Here is a 15653-nt window from a genome sequence, read left to right on the forward strand (position 1 = left end):
CAAGAAAGGGTTTAAATCAGAACGGCTTTTTTTGCTTGTTTGCAAAAATCACCACTGAGAAGTGAAACAAGTTTTAGTAAATTGTCATTTATGAGAAAAATAAAAAAATTAAGCTAATGAAAAATAATGGGCACTTATTCAATTTCTCAAATGTTTACAAGTTTTGAATTTTGATCAAAGTTTCTGAATAGAGAGAAATTGTTTTGCGTTGTTCATACCCAAAGACAACTTGAGGAAATAAATGTACCAGAGACACAGGTAATGAATCCATACTGAGCCCTCACAGAATATTTAACAGCTGCAAATGGTAACCTCATTTCATTAAATTAAAATATAATAGCTCTCTTTTGAACAGCAGTCAAGATGGATGAGAAGTAAACAATGGATATTGGTCAAGGAGTCAGAGCGAGTAGTAGTTGGAAATGGATTTTTTTGTTGGAGAACGAGTATGTAGAAATTTAAAAGAAGTAAGGTTTTCTTATGAAGAAGAATTATCAATACTGCAAGTAACCTAGTGTTTCACAGCTTTTATTTTCACACCATTTCGAAAGAACAGTTCCTGTAAAGACTTTTACTGAGGAAGCACTTTTTGACTCATGCTATGTGCCGCACTACATATCTACTTTCATCATTTTGAAAGCTATGTTTCCCTTTCTCTTCTACGTTTTAGGCACCTATACAAATTTATTTCAGTTCATAAGGATGACAAAAGGGATCCTTTTTCCAAATGAGGTTTTGCCCATGAATGTGCTTGCTGCGGCAGCGTTGCCTTTGACTGATGCTCTCAGTGATCCTACCTCAAATCCTTGAAGGATTTCTGATAAGGTTTCACTGGTCTTGTGAATGGGGTGGTCATTGTTAACGTGTGTGTCAGGGAATGTATAATACTCTTCACTGCCTTACTGCTAAATATGGTGCATGTGCAGAGGTAAGGCAGGGTGCTGGTGTAGGCTGGGGTGGAGTTAACTTTCTTCATAGTGGCTGGTAATGAGGCTGTGCTTTGGATTTGTGCTGAGCACAGGGTTGGTAATATAGAGACCTTTTTGTTATTCCTGGGCAGGGCTTATACAGAGCCAAGGCCATTTCTGCTTTCCTTACTGTCACACTGGCAAGGCAGCTGGGGGGAGGCACAGCCAGGACACACGACCCAAACAGACCAAAGGGATTTTCCAGACCATCTGGCATCATGCTCAGTATATAAAGTGGAGGAAAGGAGGAAGTGGGTTTGGAGTGATGACATCTGTTTCCCCAAGTAATAGTTATATGAGATGGGACTCTGCTCTCCTGGAGATGGCTGAACACCTGCCTGGCCATGGGAAGCAGTGAATTAATTCCTTGTTTTGCTTTGCATGTGTTTGCAGCTTTTATTTTCCCTATTAAACTGTCATAATTTCAACCCACTAGTTTTCCAGCATTTACCCTTCTGATTGCTTCCACTCTTCAACTGGTGGGTGAGTGAGTGAGCAGCTGCATGGGTCTTGGTTGCTGCCTGGGGTTAAACCACAACAGTCCTTTTAGAAATGATAACAAATCTTTAGGAAAGTCAAAACTGTTCAAGCTTCAGGGCACTGCAGTACTGTAAACAAAAAACTCCTCCTGCTAAGTGTTGCTTTTGGAATAGCAGCTTGCTCAGATTTTCCATTATTGAATATTACTTACTGTACCAAAGAGAATGAAGCTGCAACTCTTTCCTTTATTAACTGCTTTGGTAGTTGACTTTCTGCCATCAGATGTTTTCTGGCACAAAGGTTTTGCTTTACAGTGGTGTATGCTGGTTCACTTCAGCATACACCACTGATTTTAGGAGAAAGCTTGTACATGAGAATGCCATTTTAACCAAGGAAGAGAAAACTTCATAAATGTTGACGGATTTGGGTCCTCAGTACAGACTGTACCTTGGCAAACTGTCAATGCACAATAATGTTTGTAGGTTAATTAGTTAGGGATCATTTGTGTCTCAGAGGCTTAAATTCAGCTCTGAATTGTTCATCAGGCAATCCAATTGATTTTGGTAGAATTACAGAAGGTCTAAGAGTCAATTTTGCCCTAAGAACAGATAAAATGTGCAAGAGAGATTCAGTGCAACAAAAACCATAGCCCACTGGCTTATTACTGAAAAACCACTCAGCTTTATTACCCTCAAGAGAGAGCAGAAGTTCCTCATGCAACCAAGGAATTAGATAGCACCAGTGCACTTTAAGTTATACAATATCAGAGCTGTCTGCTAATGTTGCAAGGCTTGGTTTGGATTGCACTGGGGCATGATTTCTTTCTGTGAGTTTAAAAGCTTTCAAAGCTCCCTCCTTCTGCTTTAGTGTTATAGTGGTGAGCATAGCTACCTTCCAAGCAGTTGATCCAGGCTGGATTCCTGGCCAAAGTACCAAAAAGACCGTAGTGGTTTAACCCTGGCTGGATGCCAGGCACCCACCAAAGGCTCACTCTCCCTCCCATCTGCAGCTGGACACAGGAGAGAAAATATAGGGAAGGGTCCATGAGTTGAGATAAGGTTTGGGAGACTCACTCACCAAACACCATCATGGGCAAACCAGGCTCAAATTAGATATATTAATTGAATTTGTTGTTGACAAAATCAGAGCAGGATGACGAGAAGTAAAGTAAAACCTTGGAAATGCTTTCCTCCCATCCCTCCCTTCTTCTCAGCCCCACCTCCTGCGCAGCAGCGCAGGGAGACAGGGAATGGGGGTGAGTTCAAAGCGCATTGTTTTTCCCACTGCTCAGGTAGAGGAGTCCCTCCCCTGGTTCCCAGTGAGGTCCATTCCACAGGAGGCAGTTCTCCATAAACTTCTCCAACATGAGTCCGTCACAAGGCAGCAGTCCCCCACAAACTGCTGCAGCGTGGGTCGCTCTTCCGTAGGGTGAAGTCCTTCAAGGACAGGCTGCTCCAGTGTGGGGTCCTCTCTTCATGGCTCTCCCAGAGGATCACAGCCTTCTCCGGGCATCCCCCTGCTCTGGTGGGGGTCTGCTCTACAGGCTGCAGGTGAATATCTGCATCCCTGGGGTCCTCCATGGCTACCAGGGACACATCTGCCTCACCGTAGTCTTCACCATGGGCTGCAAAGGAATCCCATCTCCAACACTTGGAATGCCTCCTCACCCTCCTTCTCCACTGACCTTGGTGTCTACAGAGTTGCTCCTCTCACACGTTCCACCCACTCTTCTCTGGCCATAATTGCAACTGTGCAATAACATTTTTTCCTTCTTCTTCTTCTTACATATGTTACCACTATTTCTACTTGGCCCAGACTTCTCCAGCAACACATCTGTCTTGGGACTTCTGCCAGGCAATGGCACTGCCAGACATGGAGGAAGCTTCTGGCTCCTTTTCACAGAAGCCACCCCTGTAGCCACCTCACTAACAAAGTTTGGCCATACAAACCCAGTACAGCTAAAAAGCCATGTTTTGGGGCAAGTATACTGTACACTCTTTATAACCTAACCTTACAAATAAAGTGTGATTGGATAAAGTCATGGAAGATGTATTAGTACAATGAACTTTGCAAGGAGGAGCATGGTCACACCTGAAATGGCTTCACAAGGGAAGGAAGTTTCTGGAAAGTTTAAATTTAAGTCCTGGTCAGAAGTGAGTCAGCTATAATAATGCAGACTTCTTGTCTCCAGAAGTCAGTGTTAGGATACTGATAAGCTGCTTGAAAGAGGAGAAGTGATATTCTAAATGTACTTGACACTCTGGAGTAAATGGAGTCTTTAACACTAAAATGAGGCCTTTTATTTTAAGGGGAGCAGATGATTTATCAAATCACTCTGAGGCTAAGGCATTCTGCCAAAAAAACCAACATTAACAGCTTTGTAATTCATACTTGCCTTGTTAAGTGGTAGGTCCCCCGTCTCTGCAACAGGCAACTCATCTCTGAAAAAGGCAACTCTGGAAAGTGTGTTGTGCTTGTTTTGAGTGTACTCCTAGCGGTTTGTGGAACCGTCCACACTTCTTGGACCTGCAACTACTGTCATTTTTTGGAGCAGAAGTCATGACTTTTTTTGGGATGGGGAAATTTTCTGCTCTAGAAAACGTAGAACGTGTCTGTTTTCTAGAAAAACAAACCTATTAATTTATCAGCATTGACACTTTTTGGAGGTTTTTAGTAGGGAAAAGAAAACAAGGAAAAAAATAAAAGTCTATTTCTGTTTGTGACACATAAAGCTGGTTGAAGTTGTTACAGATTTCCTGTTACACTGACTCTTTTTCCTTTGGTCTTTAGGGGGAAAAAGAAATCCTTCCTTCCTTCCTTCCTTCCTTCCTTCCTTCCTTCCTTCCTTCCTTCCTTCCTTCCTTCCTTCCTTCCTTCCTTCCTTCCTTCCTTCCTTCCTTCCTTCCTTCCTTCCTTCCTTCCTTCCTTCCTTCCTTCCTTCCTTCCTTCCTTCCTTCCTTCCTTCCTTCCTTCCTTCCTTCCTTCCTTCCTTCCTTCCTTCCTTCCTTCCTTCCTTCCTTCCTTCCTTCCTTCCTTCCTTCCTTCCTTCCTTCCTTCCTTCCTTCCTTCCTTCCTTCCTTCCTTCCTTCCTTCCTTCCTTCCTTCCTTCCTTCCTTCCTTCCTTCCTTCCTTCCTTCCTTCCTTCCTTCCTTCCTTCCTTCCTTCCTTCCTTCCTTCCTTCCTTCCTTCCTTCCTTCCTTCCTTCCTTCCTTCCTTCCTTCCTTCCTTCCTTCCTTCCTTCCTTCCTTCCTTCCTTCCTTCCTTCCTTCCTTCCTTCCTTCCTTCCTTCCTTCCTTCCTTCCTTCCTTCCTTCCTTCCTTCCTTCCTTCCTTCCTTCCTTCCTTCCTTCCTTCCTTCCTTCCTTCCTTCCTTCCTTCCTTCCTTCCTTCCTCCCTCCCTCCCTCCCTCCCTCCCTCCCTCCCTCCCTCCCTCCCTCCCTCCCTCCCTCCCTCCCTCCCTCCCTCCCTCCCTCCCTCCCTCCCTCCCTCCCTCCCTTCCATTTTTCAGACAACATCACACCAAAACTTTCCAAGCCCATACATCTTCATCCTGAAAGATGGAATGAACGAAACACTTTTTTGCGCTCTGTACTGAGCTTTCCTTTAAGACAAAGGAATTTTCATGTTACTTTCAAATAAGCAACATAGTTATGTGAAAATAATTTACTGAAGATTAATTCAGTCCAGTCTGAAAGTCCAATTAATTCATGTAATCAAAAAATTAAAAAGAGGTCTCATAATCAGTGCAGTGTTTCACCTCATGATAGGAATGGAATAGAGGGAGGGAAGAGTCCTCAAGACTCCTTGACTAAATTTGCCTAATCCTTTGGTTTATAAAATGAAGGGAACAGCCTGGTGCATGACAGTGAACAATTCATTTCCACTTGAATGAGTACAGCAAGAGAAAGTGCCCTTTCTAATCAGTCAGATTAAATAGGAGCTGTTTCATGGCAAATCAGTGACTTCAGCAATTATAAAAGAAACTGGACATGAACACAGAACCTGTTCCAATTAGTTTCCATTAATGAGTTCCTTGAAGTAGTTTGTGAAAGCAGTAAACAAATGAAACTAAGAACATTTGCAATATGTTTTTCATTATCTTTAATACTTTACTTTCTTGAAGAATCTTAATAGCAGCTCTCTGAGTTTGAAACTAATTTAGATGCTCATATTAATATTATCTACCTTTCCCCCTCATGCCCCCCCTCAGCTGATGTTTATGACTTAGAATCTCATTCCACTTTTTAGTATATGCACAAAACATTTTCACCTTTACTTACCAAATTATGATGTGGGTATGTTTGTAAGTATGTGTGTGTGTGTCTAGGGATGAGGTATCCAGGGAGAGTGAGGATCCAGGAATACTTATTGGATGGACTGTGTTCAGGGCCAGCTCCTGGGGCGTCATTACTCGGTGACAGTGGGACTTGTAGCTTTTGCTGGAGATTCCTGAATGATCCTAGCTCAGAACGTCCCTGGAAATTCTTTGGAAGACTGGCATTCATCTCGGACTAAATCTTCAGAAACTATATGAACAAGTTGATGAATTTTGTTGGATGAGTGTAAAGTCTCTCCTGATGCTCTGGTTTTTTTTTAAATTTATTTCTCTCTCTGTTTTTTTCCCCTTTGGTTGGGGTTTTTTTAAAGTTGGTTGTGGAGGATTTTTTGCATGGGTTTTTTTTAATTTGTTTTGGTTTGGTGTTTTTTTGTTTGGTTGGTTTTGTTTGTTTTTGTTTGTTCTTGCTTGATTTGGTTTGGTTTTGTGTATAGATTCACCCCCAAGGCCCCAGGTGGATACACCCAGATCCCCATAGCCATCATTACTTCACTAGACAGTCTTTTCCTATTAACTTTCAGCTGTGATTGGCTTTTCTGTAATATAAGTTGGACATTATTCTTGGTGTTGGCCCCCAGAGTGTCTTTAGACATATGAGCAAATCCTGCATCTCTTCCTACCTAGTTCAATCACGTCTGTCCATGCTTCCCATCGTGGCGACACTGTCTGCTTAAAACACCTCAAGCAGAGGTCTCAGAAATCTTTCTTAGTCTCCTCTCTTCATTTGTCATAAATATTATCAATTGCCATTTTAATTTTTATCTTTTTTTATCTATAACCTTTAATTGGGGAAAAGAGGATTGACTTTTGTTGGGGTTGTTGTCGCTGTTTGCTTATTTATTTTTTCCCAAACTCATATCTCAACATAACACTCCTTCAACTGGTTTTAGAAAGAAGCTTGTAAGGTAGAATAATTCCTTCTGCAGATTCCTGAACTTCACTTGTGGAATAGCTTATTTTAGAACCTCCCACAGGGGACATAGGTGGAATTTTCCTTGTGGGAAATTCTGTTTGGGCTCAGATAGCACATGACAAGACTAACTGCCCCAGACTCTGTACAGGTAGGCATATCATGTTCTGTGAGCACAGGCTTAGTTCTTACCCTTCACTCCCAACAGTTTTCTCTTTATGCAAATCTATTCTTTGTATTTCCTGCTTTCACCCACACATTCCTAGAGTTAAACAAACATCAGAGTACAAGCATGGATTTTTTCATCTCTTGCAGACAGTGAGGTGAATACTGTACATGTATAAAAACATGATTTCGGACTACACATAAGAGCCCTCCTAGAATCCATTAGGTCCAGCACCAGCCCAAGCAAATGGCACCCATTCCCAATGCAAATTAAATTCCATATTTTTCAAGAAGAAATGTACTAAAGTAAATATGAGATGCTCATTGAGGTGCTTTTGTGTTCATTATGTATGAGATATACTGGAGAATCTCACTTAAATATTAATTTCTTTAAGTTGCAAAACCAGATGGTTTGTCCCAGCATCTCAAATGCATAAAATTTTAAGCATAAAAATTTTCAACCCTTGACCCTGTGTTCCTGTGCTGTCCAGTTTTTTATCCTATTTTTTCAGACACCTGCTCTGTCTCTAATGCAATTATATTATTACTTCGACAAACTAGTGTTATTACAATTGCATTTTAAGACCCCCCCATTTTGGTGAATGAGAACTCTGCTATTCCAGTCTGACCTGAGCTAGAGTTTTTCAAGCAACAGATCAGTATTGGGTAATCCTGTTTATATTTGGAGGAATATGTTATTATGAGACAGAGTTAACAAATGTGGAAATTACTGGAAACTAAAGACAACTCCAGAGGAGCTGTAGAACTTGAAATTCTATTCAATACCTATTTTTCATGGTTTGATCTGCACAGCATTAGATGTAGTAAGTCAAGCATCTGCTAACAAAAGTGTACAGAATGAAAATGCAGAGAGCCTTCCCAGTGACTGGGGAGATCTAGCAGCTCTGTAATCCTGCTCTCACAGTTTGGCAGGAGGGGTACAATACTGGCAGGAAAAGAAATAGGCTGTACCCTTTCTGTGCCTCAGAACCCTCTACCCTGCAATAAACACAGCAATGCAATCAAGGCTTTACCTCTCTACTGCTGAATTCAGCCAGCTGAGGAAAATTATCAGCACAGTTTTAAAACATGGCATCCTTACTGGGGACTTTGTGTCTAGTAATAAAAAATATATAATAAGGTTCAGAAACAAGACCACTGGCAGAGATTTAAATCTAAGAGTTCTCTCTGTAAGAGTGGGCAGGGTTAATAATAAAAAATATAATGAGGTTCCTGTATGCATGAACAAGGATTTTTATTTATTCTTATGCTTCTCAAGATTCCATTGAGCATGTTGTGCCTGCTTTTGGCAGCTGAACAGTGTTCATTCTTTGCACAGGGCATCTGTATCTAGCAAAGGTATGGGAATGCAGATAGAAATGAACCTCCATGCACTGCGTTTGATTTGGTGTCACCAGAGAAACCTCAACATCTGCTCTGCAAACTGCTGTGGAAGAATTCAGCTTTTACCCATACAACTCTCATAGTTATTCTTCTGTCTGCATTCCTACTCTAAGGAGAGAATGTCTCCTCTGTAAATTGCTGATGGCAAAAAGGAGTGGCCGATAGATCCCAGAGGGCTGTGCAGCCCTTCAGAACCTTCTCTCAATGGGTTGGAGAGATGGCAGAGAGGAACCTGCTGAAATTCAGCAAAGGCAAATGCAGGGTCATGCACCTGGGGAAAAATAAACCCACACAGCAATACAGGCTGGGGGTGACCTGCTGGAAAGCAGCTCTGAGGAGAAGGATCTGGAGGCCCTGGTGAACAACAAGCTGCCCATGAGCCAGCAGTGTGTCCCTGTGGTATTCTGGGGTGCATTTTCAGACTGTCAAGGGTGGTGATCCCACTCAGGTCTGGTGAGGCCACATCTGAAATGCTGTATCCTGTTCTTGACTCCTCAGTACAAGAGAGCTTTGGAGCTCCTGGACCAGGTCCAACAGAAGGTGACAAAGATGTTTAGGGGACTGGAACAACTCTCTTACGAGGAAAAGCTGGTAGAGTTGGGTTTGCTCAGCCTCAAGAAGGGTGAAAGGAATGTGTGGAAGATGAAGCCAGGCTCTTCTTGGTGGTGTCAACCACTAGAACAAGAGTAAATAGGCAGAAACTGATGCATGTGAGAATACACCTGAACATGAGCAAGAACTTTTCTGTTCAGGTGATGAAACACTGGAACTGATTGCCCAGAGAGGTGGTGTAGTCTCCCTCACTGACTATAACTTGTGAACTATCAAGATGCAATCCTGTGCAATGTTCTAGAGCATGGTAATGCTTACAGATTGTGAAAAATGATGTGAAATAAAAATCCTTCTTCTTTTATGGATATAGATAAAGAATTTAATAATACAAACAGAAACAGTTCATGTGCTTCAAGTTTTAAAGTGCATTCAAACCTATTATTTCAAAGAAAGGAATTAGGAGGATTTTGAAATCCTTGTATAGACATCTAATTTGTAATAGAAAAGAGACAATGACCTAATGTCACAAGGTCATTTAAAATTTCAGGCCATCTGATCTTTCCAGTCAGATATCAGCCCTCCAGTGGACACACAACTATGTGATGTCTTGCAGCTTCGATTGCTTGCTGCTAGGATTTTTTTCCACATTTGCCTACAAATGCTGATGGCTCTGAGGCTCAGTGAATGAAGAATCTGCAGCAGAAATGCTAGGGAATGAATTGCTGGCAATCAGCTCTCTAACTAGTTTTGAAAATGTATGCATGTGCTTCTACCTCAGCAGAGTAACGAATAAAGTGCAGAGACGTTGGAGTGTTATTGCCTTTTCCACATCTTGTCAGCAGTTTGTGATATGGAGTGGTGTATGTGTTTCTGAATTGTGCAGATAATGTCTGCCATGAATAAATATTTTGGCAGGGTAAGATTGCATTCTTATGAGCCTTAATTTGCATTTTTTGTCTGCAAAAGCCATCAGTGTGCATACCTTGTATACAGCTCTTTTTTCAGCAGTACTTTTGTTATTACAGAGTACTTAGCAATGCTTACCCAGTCATATTACTCAAACAACTGGAAGGTGGTTTGTTCTAAAGATGGATAACCTCTAGAGCATGGTAAACTGCAAGAATCTAGTAGGAGTGTTTTGTCCCATCTTTGTTGACCATCTAGCCATCTGCCTGCTTGTCTTTAAATTACACCCCATGGTGATTCAACAGAAAGTGCTGTATTATTTGTATTAAGGTGTTTAATCATCCCTGTATCATCCTGGCAAACCCTTACATGCAGAAATCTAAATTAGTTCTAGAGATGTATACACTAGGATGTGTTCCAGATATTTGTTAAATAAATATAACCTTTAAAAGGTTCAATACTGGCTGTAGTATAAATGTGATCCTAGACTGCGTAATCACATCAAATACTACAAAGGAGATGCTTTGCATGCCATAGTGATGAGGAGTTCAGATGCTTGAAGGAAAGGACCTCATAAGACCCCAGCAGTCAGCCCTGTTCCACGCTCTTTGAGGTACTTAAATCCCGGGATGATGTCACACTCATCACTACGGCAGTGTTGGCTGGCTCATCCAGATATCAAGGAACCTGCACTTCTAAAGGTTACACCGTCTTTAAAATAATTAATTTGAACTAATTCATTGAATGAAAGAATTAATCCAGGAATATTAAGCACAAAGATAGCACCTGCGTCTCAGGAAACCAGTGGGACACAGAAGGTTGGATGAGAAATATTGGTGTATAGCTGCACTAGCTGAGACTGTTTTCTAGTGCATGTCCTTTACTGCAAGTCTTAGCAGGTATATGTCCTATGATCTGATCTGATCCAAATGGTTTTTGTTCCCATTCCACAGCTGAGTTTCTATATGGCAATAATCATACTATTATGTATTATTGCTCTTACTTCTCCTTCAATATAAAATATATGATTTCTGGGTCAGGAAGTCTCTCCACCTGGGTGTTTGCTCAGTGCCTGGCAGAAAGGAGCTGTGATTTCAAAGGGTGCTTATGATAATATTAAAATATAAATGCTACTTTATATGTCTTATTTAAAGCTTGAAACAGTGGCCTGGGAACTCCTTAGTCTAAGAGAAGGAAATATAATAATTAAGCACTGTTGAGGAAATTCATATAATTTTATATCTATTTTTGGTGCTTAGGAGGATTCTATTTTTTTCATGATATATCCCCTTTTACTAAATGAAAAGTTGGAAATAGGAAGATAAGTTGTCAGGAGAGAACAACATGACATTGCATTTAATTTTATTTTTTAATATGCCATTTTTCCTATCATCATTTTGATTAAAGAATTGTTTCTGGGAGAAAAAAGGATAGGTTCAGTTTATAATACTCTGATGAATATACAAGTGTTACAAAGGTGCCTGATGCCAAATTTTATATATTCCTAATGAACATAGTTACATGAGGACATTGGATGCTGATGAAGAATCACATCTTCTTAGCTCTAGATTTTCCTTTATCCTCTTTTCTCAACAAATCTATGACTAAAAAGTCAGTCATTCATATGAGTAAGTGGCAAAACAGTGAATATTGTTATCTGAAGAGATTTTCTTGTTTTACCAGGTACTTTTTTACTAGAAAATCTTAAAACACAAATGAAAATATTGGAATTCAAAGAGCTGGCTGTATGATTTTGTTTCTATGGCTTACTGAGCTTCAATAAAAAATGCATAAAAGCAGAATGACAGATTCACTCTGCAAAACCAGTACAGTTTTAAATTGTGCCTATATCCATTTTACAATTATTCTGTTTGAAAATTTGTTTTACATATGATGACTTTCATATACACCTCTCTAAAGAACACCTGTACTGTAGTAAAAACAAGGCAAAGAACCACTTTCTTTCTCAGAAATTAAGTTGTTTTGCTTAACACTTTTGTTTTGGATTGTTACACTAAAATATATTCAGCTTTTTCTCTTGCTGCTGCAAAGGATCTGGTTCATGCACTGGTTAAAAAACTGCAATTCCTTAAATCAAGATTCATCCCATCCTTGCTATTTGAGGTCCTTGATCAGGCAATCTCACTTGGAAACAACTAGTCAGCTCTGCACTTCATAACTTCTGTTTATTGCCATTGCAAGGCAGCTGCATCTTTTAGATTCCTCATCAGCTGGGTCAGAAAGATTCCAAGTTGTAAGAAAAATGCATTAAATTAATGATTAATGAAGTAAAATGTCTTCAACTAAATTACTAAGAAGCATTACAGAGCAGGCTAAAGTAGAAAACTGGGTTTAAATTGCTGTCTTAGGTAATTAAGTATATTTTTCTGTGTTAAAAAACTCAGAAGTTATTAAACATGTTTGTGGAAGCAAGAAATTAGGCCATTTTTTTTTTCCTTTTCCACAAAATAAAAAAGTGTTTTCAAGGCTTAGAGAGGTTTTGATATGACATTTGGGCAGCTTAGAGCTCAAACAAAAGCAGGGTCTTTGGCATCACTTTAATACTTGGATAACTTATAAATGCAGGTTCTCCTTTTTGAGCTTGAGAGTGCTACTATGGGTAGGAGTGATTGGAATATGAATGGATTTGCTGAACAAAATCTTTACTACACTCTCCATTCTTCATATAAAGGATCTGGGTTGTTCTTCAGCTGTACAATCTCTTTTCCATTCACCCTTTTCCAGTCCAAAATGCACTGATTCCAGTTTGTGCAGTAGAAAGTATTTGATTTATGAAAGAATATTAGCTTTTGCTCACATCCTTAGCTTTTCCTCTCTTTTACTGAGCAAGACTGGCTGTACAGACCTATATGTCAAGACAACTGAAACTGCCTCCCACTGAAATCATTGGGAGCGAGCAGAAGAATCGACTCAATGTTCAGTTCTAATCTTAATATAGAAATGTGTCATTGCTGATGAAGTTTATAATTACTTACAAAAATTATGGAATTAATCCAATATTTGTACATGCATGAAACATCAACTTCCTACATCCAAGACTCACTCTAATAATGTGAACAGGCAGTAAATCACACTTTCATAACTGTCTCTAAAAGTTTAGAAGTGTGCTAATTATTTTATCTTTCCACTTTTCCATTTATTATCTTTATCAGAGCATGGAAAATGGCACTTGAGACCATAAGTTTCTAAACTTGTTCACACTAAAGATTGTTGGAAAGCAGAGGAAAAATTTAAATAGAAATCTGTTCTACATGGTTGGAAATCCAGAAGGACAAAGCTTGTAGAAGACCTCTGTAAAATGACTGATTTTGCCTCAGATGACTTAGCAGGTGCTCAGAGGTGATGATTATTAGCAGAATCAGTCACAAATGTTAACTTTGCATGAAATTTTAGTGGACTGATTCTACCATATTGATGATTAATTTAAAAAACCATAAAACTACTTTTCTACTTTACATAGATCTCTAATGTCTGCCTAGATGCTTACACCGCTTAATTGGATGCATATATGGGTTAAAACTCAAATGTATTGTAGATATTTTCATGTGGGAAGTGGAACTTAGAGATAATCAGCTCTAGATGTGCTGAGACACTGAAAAATGACACAACAATGGCAAGTCCACCTTCTAGTCATGTCCAGAACATCACCACAGGTTAGCCTGATGTATTTTGAAAGTTAGAACTCTGGCAATGACTTCAATATATGAAAACTGTGTTTGATTACAGAAGGAAGGCAAAGCCTCAAAAGAAATGTTACAATCAAATTTCAACATATTTTTGTGTTATTTTATCCATATTTTGTGAATTTTTTTTGTTATTTTATAATAGAATTCAAAGTTTTAAAGAATGTGGGAGTGCATCTATTTGTTCCCATTAAGGAACTTATACTAGGCTCTTATATTTACAGAATACTTCTGGTGGGAAACATCAAAGGGATATTGAGGTCTCTTTAATCATTAAAATCAATTTTCTTAAAAAACACCTACTGTTGTACTTCTCAAGGAAGGCTTCATGCAATCAATAGAGAGAGCCCTTGTAATGGAAGTGGCCTTTGCAGAATGCTTGGTTATATTTTTTCTTTGTATAAGGATCATCATAATCATCATCTATGACATTTTTACATTGGTCAAGGTCAATAAAGAAAACCAATCTATTTTAATTTATTTTCAGTCAATTTCACTACATGTATCTTAGTGTTAACAGGTTCTAAAAGTAAATGTATTCAATTATGATATTCCACTGGTTGTATAAAAAAGGACAATGTTGTTCCTAAAGTGTATCTATGGGTACTTTATTGACTTTTGTATCTATCAATCAGAGACGCTTGGATCAACTGCAGACCAAATTTCTCTGCTCCAACTGACAGCAGAATGTAATTCTTGTCTAGAAATATCTGTATTATCTGCATATACTGTAGGGTAGCTTACAGAAATTCATTCCATCTTCCTGTTCTTTGTACATTTGTGAAGAACTGGTGTAAATATTTAATACTTCTAAGAATGCAGTAAAATATTCAAGAACTTGACTACGTCCAGTCACATTAATGGTTTCAAATCCCACATGTCCATGGTTGACTGTGTATTCACAGAAGAGAAAAAGGCCCTGAGATGTATTCCTGCAAACAGGTTAGCTTGGCTTCATGCACTGACAAGATTAATTGCAGACCTCTGAACCTGATATGTTTTCTTAATATCCAACATGGCTCTTACTTTCCTCATTCAGGCTGAATTATGTGGCTTGCTCTTGCATAATTCAACACCAGTCTTCTCTGTGTGTGGCACTGTTTTTACTCCTTGTAAGTGCCTGCAAATTACTAAAGTCAGTGATACGATGCACAGCAGTTTGCTTAGAGTTATTTCAATGATTATGGAAAGAAAGAAAATAAGCTTTTTTCCAAACTGTCAGAACACGGCAGAAGAGACTGCAGTCATAATTTCTAGAATAGTACAGAACAACTTTTCAGGGCTTTTTTTTTTTAGTGCATGTCTCTTTACTCAGTGGGACATAATGCAACATGTAGATTCCATTCTCTGGTGTGGCCCAAGTTCACTTTACATCTGCTAATTGAATTCTTCCAATATATCTTCTGGAAGCTGATACTTTACATTTTTAATTTTTTTTTCAGCTAGTGCGCTGACTGAATATGTTAGGTGACAAAAACCACACATATTTAGAAAGTGCCTGTTTCATAATCTATAGAAACACGCTGCAAAACTAATTTTCCTCAGAGACCATGGAGGAAAGAAAAACCAAACTTTACTTACATGAAATAATGAAATATATCCAGCTTCATTAGCCTATAAAATAAGGAATACAACTGTTCATGAAGACATAAGGCCCAAGTTTATCCTCTCTAACTGCAGGTTTGTATCGAAGGTCCTAAAGACATACGGGGGCAGAGTAGACATAGGATCTCCATGTAGTAAAAACAAGAGGCAGGTATGGACAAGAAGCCAGCAAGCCAACAAATGACATGAAGCATGTGGTGGAAATAGGGGGGAAATATACTTTATTTTGAAAAAGAGGTTTCATTTGGGAAATTTTAATTGAACTTTGGTCGTGTTTCTTCAGTCCCCAGATAGTGATGATTCAGTCACAAATCTTGAAACAATTCTACTTTTTGGCCTCTAATATTCTGGTATGTGCTTCATGTACTTGATCTCATCTTTCTCTTAATCCTGTGATGCCTTCAAAATTAGTAAAACTCTGTGTGTGTGTGTGTGTGTGTTTGTGTGTTCTCTGATAAAATAGTGTGTGCAACACAAATGAACAATTCATGAAAACTGTATCGAGTGGTGTGCTGAAAAAGAAACTGGGTTGGAAAGAATTTCAAGGTGGCACTTGTTCTGAAATGGGATTTGAGGACCTCCAGAGGGCCCCTTCAACCTAAAGTGTTCTGTGACTCTCCAATT

Source organism: Fringilla coelebs, assembly GCF_963513975.1.
Source record: "Fringilla coelebs genome assembly, chromosome: 2".
Lineage (NCBI taxonomy): Eukaryota > Metazoa > Chordata > Aves > Passeriformes > Fringillidae > Fringilla > Fringilla coelebs.